The sequence below is a fragment of the Chelonia mydas genome, chromosome 2 (genome assembly GCF_015237465.2).
Source record: "Chelonia mydas isolate rCheMyd1 chromosome 2, rCheMyd1.pri.v2, whole genome shotgun sequence".
In the NCBI taxonomy this organism is placed as follows: Eukaryota; Metazoa; Chordata; order Testudines; family Cheloniidae; genus Chelonia; species Chelonia mydas.
The window spans coordinates 99,152,840-99,171,047 of record NC_057850.1 but is presented as its reverse complement, the minus strand read 5'-3'; the positions used below and the strand labels follow the sequence as shown (position 1 = coordinate 99,171,047).

Here is an 18,208-nt window from a genome sequence, read left to right as displayed (position 1 = left end):
CAGGATCGTACATTTTGGAAGCTGTCTGTAGTAGTTTCTGTTGCAAGTGCAAGAAGTTGGAGGGGTGACACAGCAAAGTCAAACGTTGCGTGCACAAATACCACAGCACTAGGTAACCGTTTTCAGCGCAGAGCTTGACTGTCTGGCAAGAACCACGTTCGGGGTGGTTTGGACAGTGTGTTCCTCTTAACTGCTAGTTATTCCTAGGTGAAACATGGCAGAAAAGGAAAGCTCTGGGGTGTAAAGATAATACTAACCCGCCTCAAAAGTCCAGCATGGCAATTCTACATCGGCATGCATTTTTACAACAAACAAACAAAAAACAAGCACTCTCAACCCTCAACACACCCGAGAAGTCTAGCACCAAGCTTCAGAAGATTAATTTAGGGTTTCCAGCCATAGACTAAACATATTCCAATCGCCTATGGCACACATACTTTGGGTGATTAAACTGAGCTTTGCAAACATACAGGAAAATAAGGTTTGAACTTTTCAAACATAGGAGTGGATTATTTTTTAAAAAAGCCATATGGCAGATTGATTTGCTCAGAGCTCTTTCAACTCTTCCAGCGTAACTGTGGAACACCATTACCCTTTGATCTTGATTGAGGACTTTAATGTTTTTGTTACTGTGCATTTGAATAAATCTATAAATATTTTACCAGTGGAGCTAAAAAAAAAAAAAGGATGTTTCTAATAGAAATGCATCTGGAGCAACTCCAAGCTCTTACATTTCAGAGCTTAGATATGTGGGGAGTGTATAGTAGTTTGCACAAACATAACTTTTCACACAAAACAATACACACACACACACAAACACACACACAAATATCCACCTCTATGATAGCTTCCAGTAATTCAGCTCCTGAATGTTTTAGTCATTTGAAAGAAGGTGAGATACATAACAAATCTGATAATGATTCAGTCCTATTAGTGGAATAATTATTTGTATATGACTCATTTCGAGCATCTAGACTTTCCCCGCATTGTACCAGAACTTTGCTGATGAGACAATAGTAGATAGTGTGTGCATTTAATATAGGACAGACCATTCTCCCATCTGGGGGAAGACATCAACCTATACATTGGAGGAAGCCAACGAAAAACAACTGGGATTCGCCAAAGCCAGGCTCGGTCTTTGGTCTGGTAGTCAAAGCAGCCCCGGCTGGCCAAAGGGCAAGGGAAAGTTTGGCGCTGAAGGGGCCCCTGGGTTGGGGCTTGGCATAGAGGGTTTGCAAGTCGCCCCCCCGTCCGCAGGAGTGGAGCTGGCGCAGTGAATCATGTGCAGTTCTTTCCTTATTGCATTCAGCGCATGGTTTCACCTTCAGATTCTTGTTTGTCTGTGTGTCCTTTCCCAAATATTATTACCTTACGCGAACGAGGTAAGGCACAGGGTGGGGTGGAGTGGGGAAAAATCTCCGTAGGATCTTTTTCTTTTTTGGGGGGGGCGGTTTGGGGGGATGTGGATCCTCTGAATACGCCCGTGGGAAAAACTTCGCTTTTCCAATGAATGGTTAGTCTTACTCTGTAATTTAAGGGATTTAAAAATGGTAACTTTGTACTGTTTGCCGAGAAAGAGATCATTGTTACTGCAGTGGTGGTGCTGTTGGGGGAATTTATGGGCTGTATGAGCCTTTTGGCTTTGTACACTTCGTCAAAGGCGGGGGTGGGGGGAAAAAGAGCTTGAATGCTATATTCATCCATGAAGAAACAAAGAACAAATTGCCTTACTTTAAAGTAAAATGCTTTGGCTAATGAAGGTGGGTGATGGGACTTCAAGTTTTTGAGCCTCGAGTCGCTACTTAAATTATTAAGGATTTTTGCTGGGTAGTATTGATTCAGAATATGCATGAAATGCTTGATGCCTGGGGTGTGTGTGTGTGTTTTCCCTTCATTTTTTAGTTGCACTCCCTTCAGCTGCGCGTATATAACTCAATGATAAACATTAAAAGAAGTACACAGCTTATCAAAGGAAGTTGGGGCGGGTGGGGGTGGAAAACAAGTATTCACGGATAGACACTGGAACGCTGAGAAGGGCTTGAAGGACAATGTGTAGCAATTACTTCCAGAAGATGAAAATAGCCCCTGGGGTGGGGATGGGGGTGGGAGTTGAATGTTTATATTTTTTAAAAAGGACACACAGAGAAAGAAGAGTAGAAATAACGCATTTCCAGACATTTTGTGCGATGAAAGCTTTCCTCCTCCCCCTTTCCCCCTCCTTCTCCCACTATCTCCAGTGAGAATTAGCATACCAAATAGTTGCGAACCTAATTTGAATTAAGATGCTTCGACAAGTTTAAGAAACTTTGGCTAAACTCTGTGATAAGAGAACAAGTTGGGATATTACCATAGGCTGAATGTGTCTGGAAACTTGTGCAGAATGACAGTCACCCTGTTGTTTTTGCTCTAAAACCAGCTAACCTCTCCAATTAACTACTCCCGAGAAACCCTGGCTTTTAAACTGAAAAGTGCTGGTTAGGAGTCAGCACCATTTGTTATGAGCGTTAATAAGCTCCCAGCAGTAGACAAGTATCTTCTGGGGAATGTGCATTGTGTGTCTATGTCCATTACGCATATAGCTAAAGAGCCACTTGGACACTAGATGTTCAAAAATAAATTTGTTCAGACTTCTTCCTAAACATGAACCCTGGTCTTTATTTAATCCAGATGCAGGATTCCACCCCCAACCCCATATTTGCTGCCTTATTGTTGGTTTACATTTTCTGAAAAGGCGACTGGTGTAACCTGTGGAATTTGAAATGCAAATAAAAGCCTGTGGGAGTTGAGGCAGAACAAATCAGCATTTATAAAGTGAAAAAGATTTAATGTCTTTGAAACCATTGCAAGATTTTTTATAAAAACTGAATCGTGACGTCAAGTCGTGTGAGAGAGTTTTTTTTGTAATGTCTGAAATGTGAAGTGCTTACAGGAAAAACAGATTACAAGATTAACATCTGTTAACATGATCGTTTATCTACAGCCAAAAATAGGTCAGTCCTTTCTTAAGGAAACACGACTGCTGGGCGGATGATTAAATAATGAATTTAGACTAATGAGTTAGTTGCAGTCTGTGTGTGTTATAATCTGACCTGTGACAAAAATATTTAATTCAGAGACCTTCGGAGATCATTATAAGGTCAAAGTCCCTTTTTAAGGAGAGGCACAACTCTCCCTCCTCTTCCTCCCACCCCCTTTTTCTGCTTCTTCTTCTTCTTTCCATTCCCTATTGCTAAATGTTCTCCATCTCCTCCTCCCCCACTGAAGCAGTAATGAATGTTTTCCATCTCCAGTATTGTTAAAGGACACCAACTCTTTCCGTGCAAATGGCTAAGTTTCCTAAGCTCTGGGGTTGTTTTGTCATTAACTGAGACAGTGGCAAAGAAGAATAGGAAACGCCGATGCAAAGTAGCTCTCTGCTTTGCATCTGCCTACCCTCTAGCTGTGATTGACAGCCCAAGCCTCCAATCGCCACTTCTTCCTCTCCATAGCTCTGAGTGCGTTTCTGTTACTGCTCAGACCTAGAACCAGGCTGCTTTATTTATTTACACATACCTTGGTGTGTGTGTGTGGATAGATAGAAATCTGCATAGGTACATCAAATCTCATACAAGACAACCGTATACCTCTGTTAGGTCCATAATAATGAATATGTAAAGAGTCAGCATATGAGGAGATTTCAAGTTACAAGTTGAGACCTGCTGGAGGAGAAGAAATATAAAATGATTTCTGGCTATATTTTTACAACAGCGTTGCAGTCATACCTATGTGAGGCAAATGGTGTATTGAAGTCCAAGAGTTACACCCATTCTCAGGTCATCATTGTTGTTTATATCTTTTAGCAATCTTCACAGTACATTATTTTTTTTAAAGTGGCTGCAGAGTGCTCTTATGAAAATCACTTTGGGCCCTATGGAGCAATCGATTTTTAGACAGAATTCCTCATTGATTTCAGAGAAGATTGCTGCTGAAAAATTAGAGAGGTCTTTCATACTGGGAAGTAAAACAAAATTATCATGTCTCAAACTTTCTGAAGTTCTTGTAAAGTTTTTTTTTTTTTTGAGGGGGACAGAGTAAATATTTAGTTCAGTGCAAATCCTTGAATTTAAAGCTCATTGCTCCAATAGAATAAAAATGCTGCTGACCAACAGACTCTGAATAATGGTCATTTCTAGACTACACAATAGGCACATTCAGTAAAGGAATGCCTGTCATGAACCATACCAGGTTTTGTGCTTAGTTAATCCTCTACCCTAACTTCGCTCCAAATATTGATGTTATAATTTTATTTTTGTTTGGTGTATCAAGAATGTGCTACTTGTAAGTGCAGTGATCCAGACCTTCAGTTAGAGTTTAGCATTTTCTGTACTTAGGGGTGGATTGTCATTTATCTGTTGAGTTCTCTCATGTTGTGTAATTGCGGTAAAAGGATGGGTGGGTTAGAGGTAGGACTGTTAAAGGACTAAATGCAACCTTTTGTATAAAACAACTTCCCAATTCACTCCGGAGATGGCCAGAATCACTCCTTGGAGAGGGAGCCCAGAGGATGTCCAAAGAGGAACCTTTATTCTTTGGCCTTGTGCCACATGCTTTATTTCATGCCTGCTGCACTAAATGAGTTAACTACCAAAGGGTTTTTCATTAACTCGACTTGGCAGCCACATATTTAACTTTAAAAAAAAAAAAAAAAAAGAGCTGAACAATTTTAAAACGGATTTGAACACCACAACGTGGAAGACTTTTACTCCTATTCAGCCCATTTTATAATACCAGATTACCTTTGTGCCCCTCCTCTTCTCCCCAACCCCATGGGTCTGGTGCTTTCAGAGAGCCTTGTCGGGATGGGAAAGGCAATTGCTCGACTTTGTCTTGACCGTTGCATTCCTGTGTTGCATTAATAGCCTGCATCGCCTGGAGGAGGCCAGGGAGCTGCAGAACACGAATGCAACAAAGACTGCAACGGCTTTAAGATTTGTTGCTGTGGTCGAGGTGGTTTTGCAGGGCTGATGTGGCTGGAAGGTGTGTGTGAGAGAGAAGGGGAGGGTTTGTACCTGGGCTGGCCGCAGGAGGGGAGCGGGCCAACCCCAGCAGCAGCTTGTTGCTGTGTGTTCAGTGCCGAGGGAGGGAAGCAGGGAGGAGTTTGGCTCAGGCAGCTCTTGCATTCAGTTGTCCGCCTTTATAATGTAGCCAGGACGTCACAGCCATGCACTGTAACACAAGAAGTTAAAGAGGCAGAGGGGAAGCAGCCACCCCTCAACTTCTAGCCCTTAACAAAGGCAGAGGCAGGCAGGGATCTGTCAGGAGAAACAGGCGCCGAGAGGAGAGGAAAACACAACTCGGGGGGGGGGGGCTCGGAGAGATCCAGGGAGGCGCAATTAATGGAGGAGGAACGTTTTGAGGAGGCGAGGGAGGGGGCAGTTGAGCTCAGGCGGCCCCAGCGCTGCCCTATTGGATTACGTGGGGATCTCGTTGCTGGTGCAGCATAGTGGCGTGCAAGGTAATTTACTTTCTATTTTAAACTCCAGTTTGTTATTGTTGAAGGGGAAGGGGGGGGTGGGGTGGCCGGGGGGAGACTTGTTGCAAGGCGTGGCGTGCCCAGAAATAATTACGTAAGTATTCAAACCGGCTTGGTGGTGTTGCTGACAAGAGGGGCAGTTTGTTCTGATGGCAGGGATGGAGTTTATTCCTGACAATGTATCGATTTGGAAAGCTTGAGGGAAGGGGATGGGGAGGAGGGGGTGAAACAGAGAGAAACATCGCGCTCTCTGTCTGTGGACAGATGAAACTTGCTTGCAAGGAACCCAGATTTATTTCTGGGCGTGGGATAAGGCACTAATACAGTGTAGTTCTGCAAAACAAAGGGGAAGGATGGTAGCTGAATTGCAGTTTTCCTGCGTTCACATTACACTCTTGGTCTTTTTAAAAAAAATATTTTTAAAGCTCTGATAACACAGATGAACTGACACAAGTTCTGATTAGTTCTACTCTATGAGTGAGTCACAGAAAGCCTTTATCTTTCAATATTATGGTGCCACTTTCTCGTTAGTGAAGGGAGGACTTTTATAGTTTGGTTTCAAGTGTTCTCTAGCTGGAATGCCCAGGAGACACTTAAAAGTGGAATCCATTTTTTTAAATGCTATTAACTCCAAAATGTCACACTAAAACAAAGATACTTCATTTCATGTAGTGATGTCCATTAATCACATAGATGTGAAGTAAATGCCATTTAAAATTGTTCTCTCAAGCTGAAGGCAATAATTATGTTCCTTTCCCCAGTAAAATCTTGTCTGTACAGTAATCAGAATGAAACTGTTTTTCATGTACCAGATAAATATTTGTATAAGCTCTTCAAATATTTTTGATGCCTAGGTAACATAGGCATCATGCATATGTTTTGGTTGCTGTAGAAGGGAAAAAGCCCTCATTTGTGTAGTGTTGCTTCATTTTCTGTCAACATGTCCTTTAGTTGTGTCAAAACAAAACCTGAAATAAACTGTCCTGTTTATGCTTTTGTGTGTGTGTGTGTATATATATATATATATAAGTTGAATGTACTCTGTCAGGTGCTGAGAAGAGATAAAGAATGGAATTTATCTGAGGTTTTTCTACTAAAACTGGAAGCTGAAGTTGTATAGGAACACCTGTGGTGTAATTAGTATTACAGTTCAGTTATTCAAGGAGACATCTTTAGTTTCACAAGAATAACTGCCATAGCCATCTTGAATAAGCTCTGGGTAATAAAAGTGATCTGCATGTATATTTGGTTTACTTTGAAATAGTGGTATTATGTATACCTTCACTAGTTCTCAGACATTATAAAAGATTCTTTTCAGTTATATCTAATAATCCTCTTCTGAATTTATTTGCAGGGTCTTGATCCTTTATAGTCCGATGATGTGGTATCTTGGTTAGCAAGTATTATTACAGATTCTGCATTACTAATGAAAAAAATCAAACCCCAAACTGTGATAAGATTGCATTAATCTGAAGTAGTTGTACGGTGCTGATAGAAAAAAGCTGAGAGAAAATTTAAAGATATTTGAGAATAACCTGGTCGTAAAACACTGACTGATATAACAGATGGGTGTCCAACACTTGTTGTATATCAACAAAGAAGTGGTGCTCATAAATTAGCATAGGTTCTTTCAGAGAGGTTTTATAGCTCATCATGACCTTTTAAATTGCTAAACATTACTAAAACAATATGCATCAAGAGCTGCAGTCTCTCAGTAAATATGACTGATCTCAGTACTCTGGGAAAATGAAAATAGTTTACATCACTAGTATTAATGCTATCTATTGTTATGACCTCAATAACTGACTTGCTGCCTGGAATGGAGTTACAGCGGTGACATTTAACTTATATAGATTAAAGTTTCCCGACACAGTGAATATCACCTTTAAAAAATATGTAGCTACATCTGATTTTCCTATAAGTAGTCATAGCACAGTGCCATCACCAAGATCTAACAAGACCAATTATCATCACAGGAATTTTCAGTGACCAGATAAAAATGATTGTCATCATTCTAAATCAGTGGTTCTCAAACTTTTGTACTGGTGACCCCTTTCACATACCAAGCCTCTGTGTGTGACCCCCCCCCACCTTTTAAATTAAAAACACTTCTTTACATATTTAACGCTATTATAAATGCTGGAGGCAAAGTGGGGCAAGCTAACAGCTTGCGACTCCCCCCCATGTAATAACCTTGTGATCCCCTGAGGGGTCCCGACCCCCAGTTTGAGAACCCCTGGTCTAAATGTTCTTTCCTGGTCTAACTGCCTTTTAACTGCAACTTTTCTCCATTTGGCTTTACTCCAGCAAACATAGAGACTTTCCCCCCCCCCCAAATATTTCAGAATTATTTGAGAAGGAGGGAGGGGAACCAATATGCCTTGCTTGAGTGAAAAATAAGAACCTTTTAAAATATACTTTCTTGGTGACGTTTGTGTAGCATACATCAGATGGCACGATATATGACAGACTGGAGGAGTATAATCAGATGAATGACGTAGATGCTAACTTTTGTAAACTTTGGGCAGTCTATTTATTTAGCTTTGTTAAGGTCATTAAGTGCAGTGGGCCAAATCCCCAGCTGGTGTACATTCATTTAGCTCCATTGACTTTAATGGAGTTACACCAGTTTATACCAGCTGAGGATCCAGCCCGATTACTTTTACACTGTGATTTTTTTCCTACCCCTGTGAAAGAAAATATAATTACCATACTTATTAAGGGCTTGATCCAAAGCCCACTAAAGTCAGTAATAGCTTTGGAGGGCCCCAGTACCGCAAAGACTTATTCATACCCTTAACTTTACACAACATTTACTTAATTGGGATGATTCACAATGTGTTTTAAAAAAAAGCAAGTGTGTAAGTCTTCAAAGGATCTTGACTGAAGTTTGTAGATCCCATATTCAGATTAGAAAATTGTGTTTAGGATGTCCAGCTGCATTATGTCTTAACACCATAACAATAGGAAGCTGAAATACAAACTTGATTGCATTCAGCAGGAAGAAACTTGCTTGAGCCTATGTATTTAACTTGTAAAATGTGCTTGTTTACATTTTCAAGACACAAGTGTGAATGTGTACATGTATGCGTTTTAAGGATGAACATGTATTAGATTTCTACCAGAAATGGCATTAAAAAAACCCCACTGTTGTTCTTTTCATAACTGTGTATTGTTTGTCAGTTTGGCAAGAATGTATGAGCCTTTTTATACTTGCTTGTTGCCTAGCTGTCCTCTGATATACATATCCTCTGCTCCTGTTGACTTCAGTGGGAGTTGCATGAGTGTATCTCTCAGGGTAAAATTGCGCTCTATTTCAGTAGCGGAGATTCCAACTGTTTGGAACCATGGTAGCTTGGAAACTATGAGCTATCTTAACTTACTTTTTCTGTAGCCATAAACTGCATCCAGATAATTAATGACTGGATGGCAAAAAACAGCAGAAAGTCAAATTTATTTGATTAGACATCTGCAATATAAATATTTGAACCTTGCAGCAACATTCCTTTTTCAAAGCAGACATCTTACATGATGTAAATGTTTATACATTTCAGTGCTAGGATAAAGCTGTTATGATTCAGTCACTTAGGGCAAAATTCTCTTTTGGGTTACACCAGTGTAATTGCACAGTAACTCCTCTGTAATCAATGCAGTTACTCTGGAGTTACATGGGCATAAATGAGAGCAGAATTTAGCCCTTAATTTCTTAAAAGAAAAAAATGGAACCCTCTGTTTCCCAAGATTTGTACTAAAAACTCTCTCAGCAGAAATGATTTTAATAACCTTGGTATTACTGAGCCTGCTCTAAAATGTACTAGTGGATCATGGTTCAGGTAGTTAACATTGCTATAGGTTTCATTAGTATTGTAGTACTTGCGTGCATGTGTTTACTTTCATTACCTGACTGTAATCCTGCAAATGTCCTGTTTCTTGGCTTGCTAAACCTGCTTTCCTGTCTGAGGCCACTGATGATGATTACCCAACATTGATGATTAATTTTGCTATTGCTGTTTACACCTTAACTCAGGTATCAGTAGAGCTACATCAAAATCGGTACACATTTCCTGTAAACAGTTTCTCCCTCCATTCCAGAAGCTGGATTACAACAACAGTTCTTATGCAAACAGTCTCAGGATATTATGCATGTGTTACTATGTTTTAAAGGGATATTGGCAAACTCTGTTTGTCTATTTACATGATGATAAAGTTACATATTTATGGTTGTTAATGAATTCAGTGGTCTAAATTGTTTAAAACCTTACGGGATGAATGAACAGAGGCTTTTAATGTGGATTCAAAATTACTTACTTTGAGCTGAGTATTTAAAAAGTATTTTGACTTTTGCTAGCCTTTCACTAAAATGATGACTTATTGGAAATAATTGAATTAGTATCATCAGTAGAATATTATATTTAATACTTGCTTAAGAAAGTCTACATTTTACAATAGCCAGATATAGAAGTTATAGCCCAAATTTTGCTGTCATGTGTACCGGTGTAAATCCAATGTTACTCTGAATTTACATTGATGTATGGGGGAACACAATTTGGCACATAGTGCTTTGCTTCTCATTAAAGTTTATACAGTTACTAAATACATTTCAAATCTCTAAGAAATGCATATTGTCTCTCTCTTGTCTGTCCGTTTTCTTTACATCTTGCTGTCTGGCATTTGAGCTTTCATTTCCACATGGTGGCTGTCATGCTTATGTCTAGAAGGAAATCTTTTCCACCAGCACATTTCCAAATTGTAAAGTAGTATAATTTTGTGACTCCCAAAAATTTTAAGTGCAGTTTCTGAAGTGATCTAGCTTTTAATTTTTTTTTTTCAAAATGAAATGGAAACTACAAAGCATGTACAATTGCAATCTGCAACTATTTTTAGAATTTAGACATGTTTAGTATATACTGCAGTGATGAAAACAAATACTTAACACACAGGGTAATGGCTGGATACAGGTTATTTAAAAAAAACAACAAAACAGTAGCATTTACTCCAGCGACACTACATCTATTTCATATATATTCACTCTGATAGATTGCTTCTGGGTTTTTTTTTTTTTTGGTCAGTAGCTAATGAAATAATATATTTCATGAAATTACTGAAAAAAATGTAAAGAAGATATGAAAGATCAATTCATCAGGCAGTTCTGGATCTAAATGTTTGCTGAAAATAAGACCAACTAATGTATTTTAGTGTTTTCAAGGCACACGTACATATTTTTCTTTTCCAGCAGGTAAAGTAAAAGGAAGACTATTGAGTTGGCATGTCACTTTTGCTCATGTCAGATCAGGCTCCTTGATATGGCTGCACTATTATTAATTTTTTCCCCCTCTGTTCATTTAAAAGGATGGTGAGCAGGGAAATGGTGTTAGCTTTCAGGACATACTGTGACAGACGATGGAAATTGAGGTGCTGTTTTTATTTTTAATTTATTTATCAACCCTGATTTAAAACATTCCTCAGGTTTCAGAGTTTTTTCCAGTAGTATGACACTTTCCAAAATGTGTCTTGATCACAGTTATAGTTAAAATTAAAAACATTTTCCATGCTTGTCATGTTAAAAATAGATTTTTTAAAGGAAATTATTCATGTTCTTTGTTTTAAAAAGGGCAGCATGTGTGTTTCTTCACCATATGGTAGCATTTAACCCATATTATATGAACTGACTAGGAGTTGCATTTAAGTGTTGATTTATTTCAGTACTTCAAAATGTTCTTTGTCTGAAATCTAGTACAGTAAATGATGCTTTTAAGGTTGTGCAATGGAACTCTGGGTTTAGCAGTTGTAGTTTGCTGTTACAATGATACTAGGTTAATGAGTAAGCATTTTTTTTTATTCTCTCTCAAATAATTTCCTTAAAGAATAATCCAGCTCTGAATGTTGAAATGATTTGTGGGAAGACTTATTCACAATAGTCAGTGACACAACATGGTGTCAAGAGTTCCAGGGTGAGATGTTGCAGTCTCTGCTGGCTGAAACTAGAGCTACTCCTTTGATGGCTGAGGATATGCTAAGCAAGACTTAGTTTTAGTGCCCCAATAGTCTGCCCATTTTAAAAGGTGCATTCTTGTTCATTTTGGGTTAGACTGTGAAGTACGTATGTTGGTGAGCAGACCATTATTACCAACTCCAAGTATTATAAAACCATCAGTCAGCTCCCCAAAAATCATGGGATTTTTTTATTTTTTTACTTTTAAAGAAAATACATTTTGAGTTCTTTTGTTTCCTTTTTGATTTTTTGAGCCTTTAGGGCTCACATTTTCAGTCTTCACTGCAGCCATGAGGGCTAGATACTTTTACAGTAAAAGCTGAAATTCTCCTATAGTTATTTGACTCCGAGAATTCGGACTTTAATGAAACACCAAATATTATTAGACTCGTGATAAAATTGTCAGAGTTGGCGACATTTAGTTACTTACATAAAGTAGTCCCATTGATCTCAGTGGAACTACTTGTATGAGTAATCCATTTGCTCTCCAGCATGTGTAAGGGGTTCATAGTCTGTCCCTTAGTGAGGTCTTTTGTGGCCTTAAAGTATACCCTTGAGTAGAAAAATATTCCAACATATCTGTAATGGTGCACTGTATAAAAGATACGTTGGCTTCTTGTAGTTTCAGATTGTATTCTTAATAAATTAATTTGTACTATAGTGATTGTAAGTACATGGTACACTTCTTAGATCATTGGAAGAGCTCTGTATAATACTTCTGTTAACCTCAGTAAAATAAAACATGAAATAAGATTTTCAACCTCCCTCCAGTTTTGAAACCATTGAGGTGTGCATTGGGGAGAATCTGTACTCCACAGCATTATGCTGTCCTCTTGATGTCTCCTTGAATGCCACTACAGGTTTCATATATTTTCATACCTGGTCCCTTGCAGTGTCCTCCCTATTGTTGTTTAACAGCGATACCTTGTTGACACTATATTTAATAGTAATATTAATGTTGATTTCAGGGACAACGTATTTCAAGGGAAAAAAAAGATAAATGTGTGTTCATTGATTTTCAGGAAAACCTGTAGGGACAGAAAAAATACATGCTGCATGTAGATAAGCCCTGGTTCCTTTTCTTATTTTCTAGATGAGTTTTACCTCTGTAAGTGAACGCTATGAACCGTGATACATAATTTATATTGACATTAACAATGATACTAGAGGAATGTTTTAATGCCAGTTTGAGAAAATACCACAATTAATGTTGATAACCCTGGTTCCATTACATTGAAATTGATTTTAGTAGAAACATCCATGCCTTTGGCATGACCATAAGTGGTATGATGAAATAATTCACTATTTTTCATAATGCCAAGCATATTGGAGAGATCATGTTATCATGAACAGTGCACACCAGGTGTCAAATGACTTGACAGATATACAGCTTCACTTCTGAATGGTTCCTTCCAATTAGAAAGTAACAGTCTTGAAGGGATCAACGGAGGAATTGGAGTCTCTGAATTCTGTAATGTCAACAGGGGTGTTTTTGCTACTGTTATTTATTCAGCTAGTTTTTAATGAGTCACAAAACTATTTGGTAAATCTTGGGCAAAGTTAGAAAACAATACTACATGAAAGTCGTGGGGATTAATAGTTTAGTGGTAGGGATTAAAAGTGGTCTCAGCAAATTACCCTGTTGATAGAGAAGCCAGAATCTGTTAATGGTATTACAAACGGATTGGTTTATCAGTCAGTTATTTTCTAGGTTGATTAGTGATTATAGGTTGCTCTGTATTTGTACTACAAAAGTAAATTGTGTTGGGACTGCTAATATTCCACACACAGTTATTTTAAATATTAAAAGCAATGTCAGATAACTTTTCAATACTTATTTAGATGGGCATCCGCTGTGGCCAGAATTTTCCAAAGTGGATGCTTATAGTATTTGGGTACCAAACAGGTGATCTGACTTTCTGAGGTGCTGAGGAATGGAAGCTATAAGTGCTTGGCATCTCTGAAAATCAGGCCATCTATTTAAATGTTTAATTTTAGTGCTGAAATTTTTGGCCTGTGTCTTTATTTGTTTTTTTGCAGAACCTTAGCATGCGTTGCGTGCTTCTGATAATCAAAATAATGTGCACATTCTTTTAAACCAGTGGTTCTCAACTTGCGAGTCACAACCCCAGAGGAGGAAGAGAGTTATGAACAGGTGTCAAGGAATGGTGATCACTCTGCCCTTTCCATTTTGCTGACTGGGGAGTCCCAGCTAGCTGAGAGTGGAGGGGGCAGGAGTAAAAGTAATATTAAACTCTTACCATTATTGGGACCAGCTCCAAGCCCCCGGAAGGGGCGGGGCCTCGGGTGGAAGGGGCGGGGCTGGGGGGGTCAGTTTCCCTGAGCCAGCCCATCCACACTGGCTGGCCCGCTCTGCCCCAGCTGCTATCGTGGCAGCGGCGACTGTGAGCCCTGGGACCTTTTAAATTGCCGGCCCCAGGGCAGCTGCCTCCCCTACCCCAGTCACCGGCCCGAGGAGTGCAAAAGGGGCAGTGATGTTAAAGCGCTGCATACAGGCTGGTACCGGCTTCTTACCGGCATGCTGTAGCAGCCTGTACAGGCCTACTTTCACCCCTGGGAGGGAGGTCTTGGTATGAACTTGGACAAGGGGTTTGAGGTATGGAGGGTTGGTTGTTTTAAAGAGTGACTCTTGTGTGCTATCGTCTAATTTTTATACATAAAAGTCTCTTCCAATGTACCAATATTTCATGTTTTTACCATTCATACTTACATTATAGGTCACATGCGCCTCTGTGCTTATGCATACAACACTTGGTATAAACTGGCACATTCTGAGAGTCTCCCTGACCGAGAGGAGTCACAATGGAGTCCTTCAGATATTTGCTGCATCTTTCTATGCTTGTCTTGGGAGATACTGTTGCTTTCACTTTACTGCCTTGCGCTGATCTGTAGTCTATAGGCTTTTCACTATTAGCTACATTGGGGAAATGCAGTTGTTTGCCACTGGAAGTGAAATGGCAGATAAAGAAAACTGCCAAGTATGATACTACTTAGACGCGTCTGGAGCACTGCAAGGAAGATTCACACACTAGACAAAATCCTAATTGTTCTCTAATAGTTTGGCTCTTACAAGAGAAGAAGGGCAGGATTCCAGTGCAAGCAAAGAAATCTCAAAGTGGTTTAGACGGAAAGTGGAAGATCAGGGTTGCTGCACAGAAAGCTGGAGGTTGGGCTGCCAAATTTACTTGTTCTCATGTTAGATGAATGAATAGCTGCAAGGACATTAGCGAGTTGAGTAGTTTGAGGGGAGGAAAAGGAGTGGAGTCCTTGAGAAGTGTCATAAAAGTTAATTCCTTGCCTTTTTAATACCAGTCTCCTTTTTCTTCTAATTAAAAATCTAATACTCCTGAAAACATTCAACATTTTTAGTTATTTTGAAGGAGCAGCCCTCTTAGAGTGATGAGAAGGATCAAGGCTTGCATCCTCAAAGAGTGTAGGAGGAGATAGATGGTTAACCTTGCTCTTTTGGGTACAGTGTGTGAATTTTGCAACTCTGGAGTACAGGAGATCAGACGTAGAGAGAGCAAAATGAACACAGTGAGAGATTAGTTTTTCTTTGACAGGGTTCAGGGTAATGGCAGGAACAACAAGTCTGCCTGAATTTTGGCTTGGGTCCTATCTCTTCCATAACCTAATTATGTAGACTGTCAGGTTATTAAGCAGCATATGGGGAGCCTTCATTCTCTCAGCCAATTCTAAGATGGGAACAGTGCCATTTGGGTCACATAAGTCTCGAGAGAGAGGTTACAGTCTGGGGGCCTTTGTCTTCTCTTTCCCCTTTTCAAGAAGATGCATGCTTTTCTCACATCTCTAAATAAAGGGAAGAGACAAGGAGATATGTGACAACTAACAGGATATCAGACATCAAGCACATTTTTGTTGTCCTTTCACTTGGGTTTGCTGAATGTATTTTAAGGAAGTGCATGGCATTTAAAAGGCTGAAATCCATCTGCTTCACGCTGTGATTGAATTTACTCTCCACTTTTGGCACAATAATTCTTCATAGGACAATTGAATTTTCCTCAGTAACTTTTGAAAAAGAAAATACTTGCTACCTTTGCAGAAGAAACACAAATTTTTTTTTCAACCCCTCTCCCCCCCACCAAAACAAACCAACTTTACTCTGATTTTCTCATATTCCTTTGGGGTTTGTGCGGACAGTGGTTGTTTAGCTAGAGGAGCCCACACTTCTCCCATGCTAGGACACACACATTCTGATAACATCTTGGAGCTAGGCCACTTTTGAAATTCTGAAGTTGAACACACACAGTCACTCCTCTCATTCAGGATAAACTAACAGAACTCTGCCAAGATTAGTTGATGGAACTGTCAGGTTCTGTCAGCTGCCTCTGTTTTCCAGTGCGGAAAGCTTGCTTTGCTACCTCACCAGCTTTCCTTTGCTACCTCACCAATAGGGAGCTGGGCTTGGGCAGCAGCAGGTAAAGGAAGAGAGGGAGGAGGCAAAGTGAGTGGGGTCTGAGCAAGGCTTTGGCGTGAATGGATGATTTAATAGGAGATGCTTGTGGGTGGGATCCATTTCTATGCAGGGCTGCTGGGGTTGTTCCGGGAACCCAGAGGCTCTTTATTTAGGCACCAGTGTAGAGACACTTGACCTGAGCTCTGTGGCACACCATGCAGCAGCACTGTGTGGAGGGGGTTGTTGGATTGTCTTGTGTTTTGGATGGTGCCTAGCCCAGTGAGAATGTGGTCCGTGACTAGGACTCCTAGGTGTTACTGTAATACAACTGATGCATAATAATAATGGGCAGAGTGGGGAGGGTGAGGAGTGGAGATCTGGGGGGGTGGGGGCAGGGGAGGGAGAGTGGTGCATATAGAAGGAGGGGCCAGAGCAGGGGTGTGTGTGTGTGTGTGGTGGGGAGAATGGAGAGGAGTTCCACTTCGATTAACCACCAGTGGTTCATCAGAATTTAGATAATCTCTGATGGCTCACTTACGGTTCATCAGAGTGCACATAGATCTTCTCCCCACTGCTCCTTGCTCCTCACATACTATTCTCACACAGCCCTGCTCTTTCATATGCACCCTTGGTCTGCACCATGACTCCTCCTCTCTGGCCATATTCAGCTTTTAAACACTGACATAGAAACCTGAGTAGTCGGGGTGGGGGTGGGGTTGTGGGTTGAGGAAGCGTATTGAGGCGTGGGGCTGTAGGGAGGCATGAAGTGGCGCAATGGGAGCAATCTGGGTCATGCACTGGAGGCTATGGGAGGAATTGGGCTGTGCCGGGGAACAAGGGGAAGGAGTACAGTTGGGGGGCAGGGTATATGCTTATCTTGTATTCATCTGAGTAACGTTTAGCATTTGCAGAGATTTCTTAAATAAGTTTCATCAAACACACACTTTTTTTTTTGTTAACACCAGTTACAGCTGCTCAAGAGTTCATACCACCAACTCATTCTTAAGAGAAATCAGGAGTCGAGTCACTAGTTAAGTACACACACAATCTTTGAAATCTACAGTTGTGATTACCTTTTGCATATCCTCCACCCACACATGCCACTTCCCTTCACAACCCTAACTCTAACCAGAAACATTGACGGTTGAAAGAAGGAAACATTGGTCTTTCTCATAACATCATCGTAATAACATTGCTATAAACATAAACTATAACAAAACAATAAACATGGTACAACCTTTTCCACTTAAAAAAATTCCCTTGATTAACAATCATCCAGCAGAACCCACTTAAACACAACCATTTACCCCTTACACACTAAACACCTACACTTCTGTGTGACACAAGTTCAACATTTTAGACAATTAGAAAAGCTCCATTTCTAACCACTAGGCTTGGTTGGAGTTAAATTATGATTATTTCTTATTTGTATTCTAGTAGCTCCTAGTGGCCATGACTGAGAGCAGGACAGAGCTCCATTGTGCTAAAGCTAGGTGATGTACATACACAAAGTCAGAGTCAGTCCCTGCCCTTGCTGGCTGTATCTTTTGTGTGCATGTGGTTATATGGATTTGTTAAATGTGTCATTGACATTCTTCAAGGCATATCTGCTATCAAGTTAAATGTTAAGAAATAGCTGGTAATTACCAAAGACCTCTTCAAATTAGTATTAAACTATCACAAATTAAATAAAATCTGTGTAATCTCAAAATTACTGTACATTTACCAAGCAGTTAGTCAGAGAATGGTGAAATATCTGGCTCCATGCTGACATTTGAAAGATGTGCTGTTTGTGGAACCTGGACATTTGTCAATAATCTTCCTGGCATCAAACGCGATCTGGATGGTCATGCTGTGGAAATGCTTTCTGTTTTTCTCAAAAATCAGCTGGTGCCACACAGGGAGTGTGAGTGCCATCACATCGTTCCTAGGACTTCTAGGAATGATAGAGAGGCCTTAACTGATTATTCTGTTGCTGTTGGGGGGTGCTTAGACACTTGATAGATGCCTGAATATCTTGGTTGTTGAGGAAATGAGTTTACCAGATACCAGGAGGCTGATTTCATGCTTCATAGTGAAAGGGCACAGAGTACTTTTTGAAGAGCAGGAAGGGGGAAACATTGGGCTTGACTTGTTGTGTAGAATGCATTCACGTAGGCTCAAAGTGTTTGCACGCTCAGAGTGGGTAGTATGGTGTACACAAGCCTTCTATCTTTGTTCAAACTTGAATGGAAACTTTTAAACAATTGAAACTTTTTTTTTATAA

General features: G+C 40.0%; 1 protein-coding gene across 23 annotated transcripts in view; it reads left to right on the top strand.

The window, feature by feature from the left end:
- The first annotated feature begins 1,111 nt into the window (after nucleotides 1-1,111).
- The window catches only part of ZNF516 (zinc finger protein 516), a 131,989-nt gene continuing 114,892 nt past the window's right edge, over nucleotides 1,112-18,208 (top strand). For 6 of the 23 annotated variants that reach the window (XM_037892943.2, XM_037892956.2, XM_037892941.2 and 3 more), the window contains exon 1: nucleotides 5,101-5,494. The gene's annotated coding sequence lies outside the window, so the exon portion shown is untranslated. Of the gene's footprint in view, nucleotides 1,383-5,068; nucleotides 5,495-5,526; nucleotides 5,607-6,866; nucleotides 6,905-10,861; nucleotides 10,925-18,208 lie in introns of those variants that run through there. The other 17 variants (XM_037892942.2, XM_037892947.2, XM_037892948.2 and 14 more) reach the window with 13 other exon arrangements.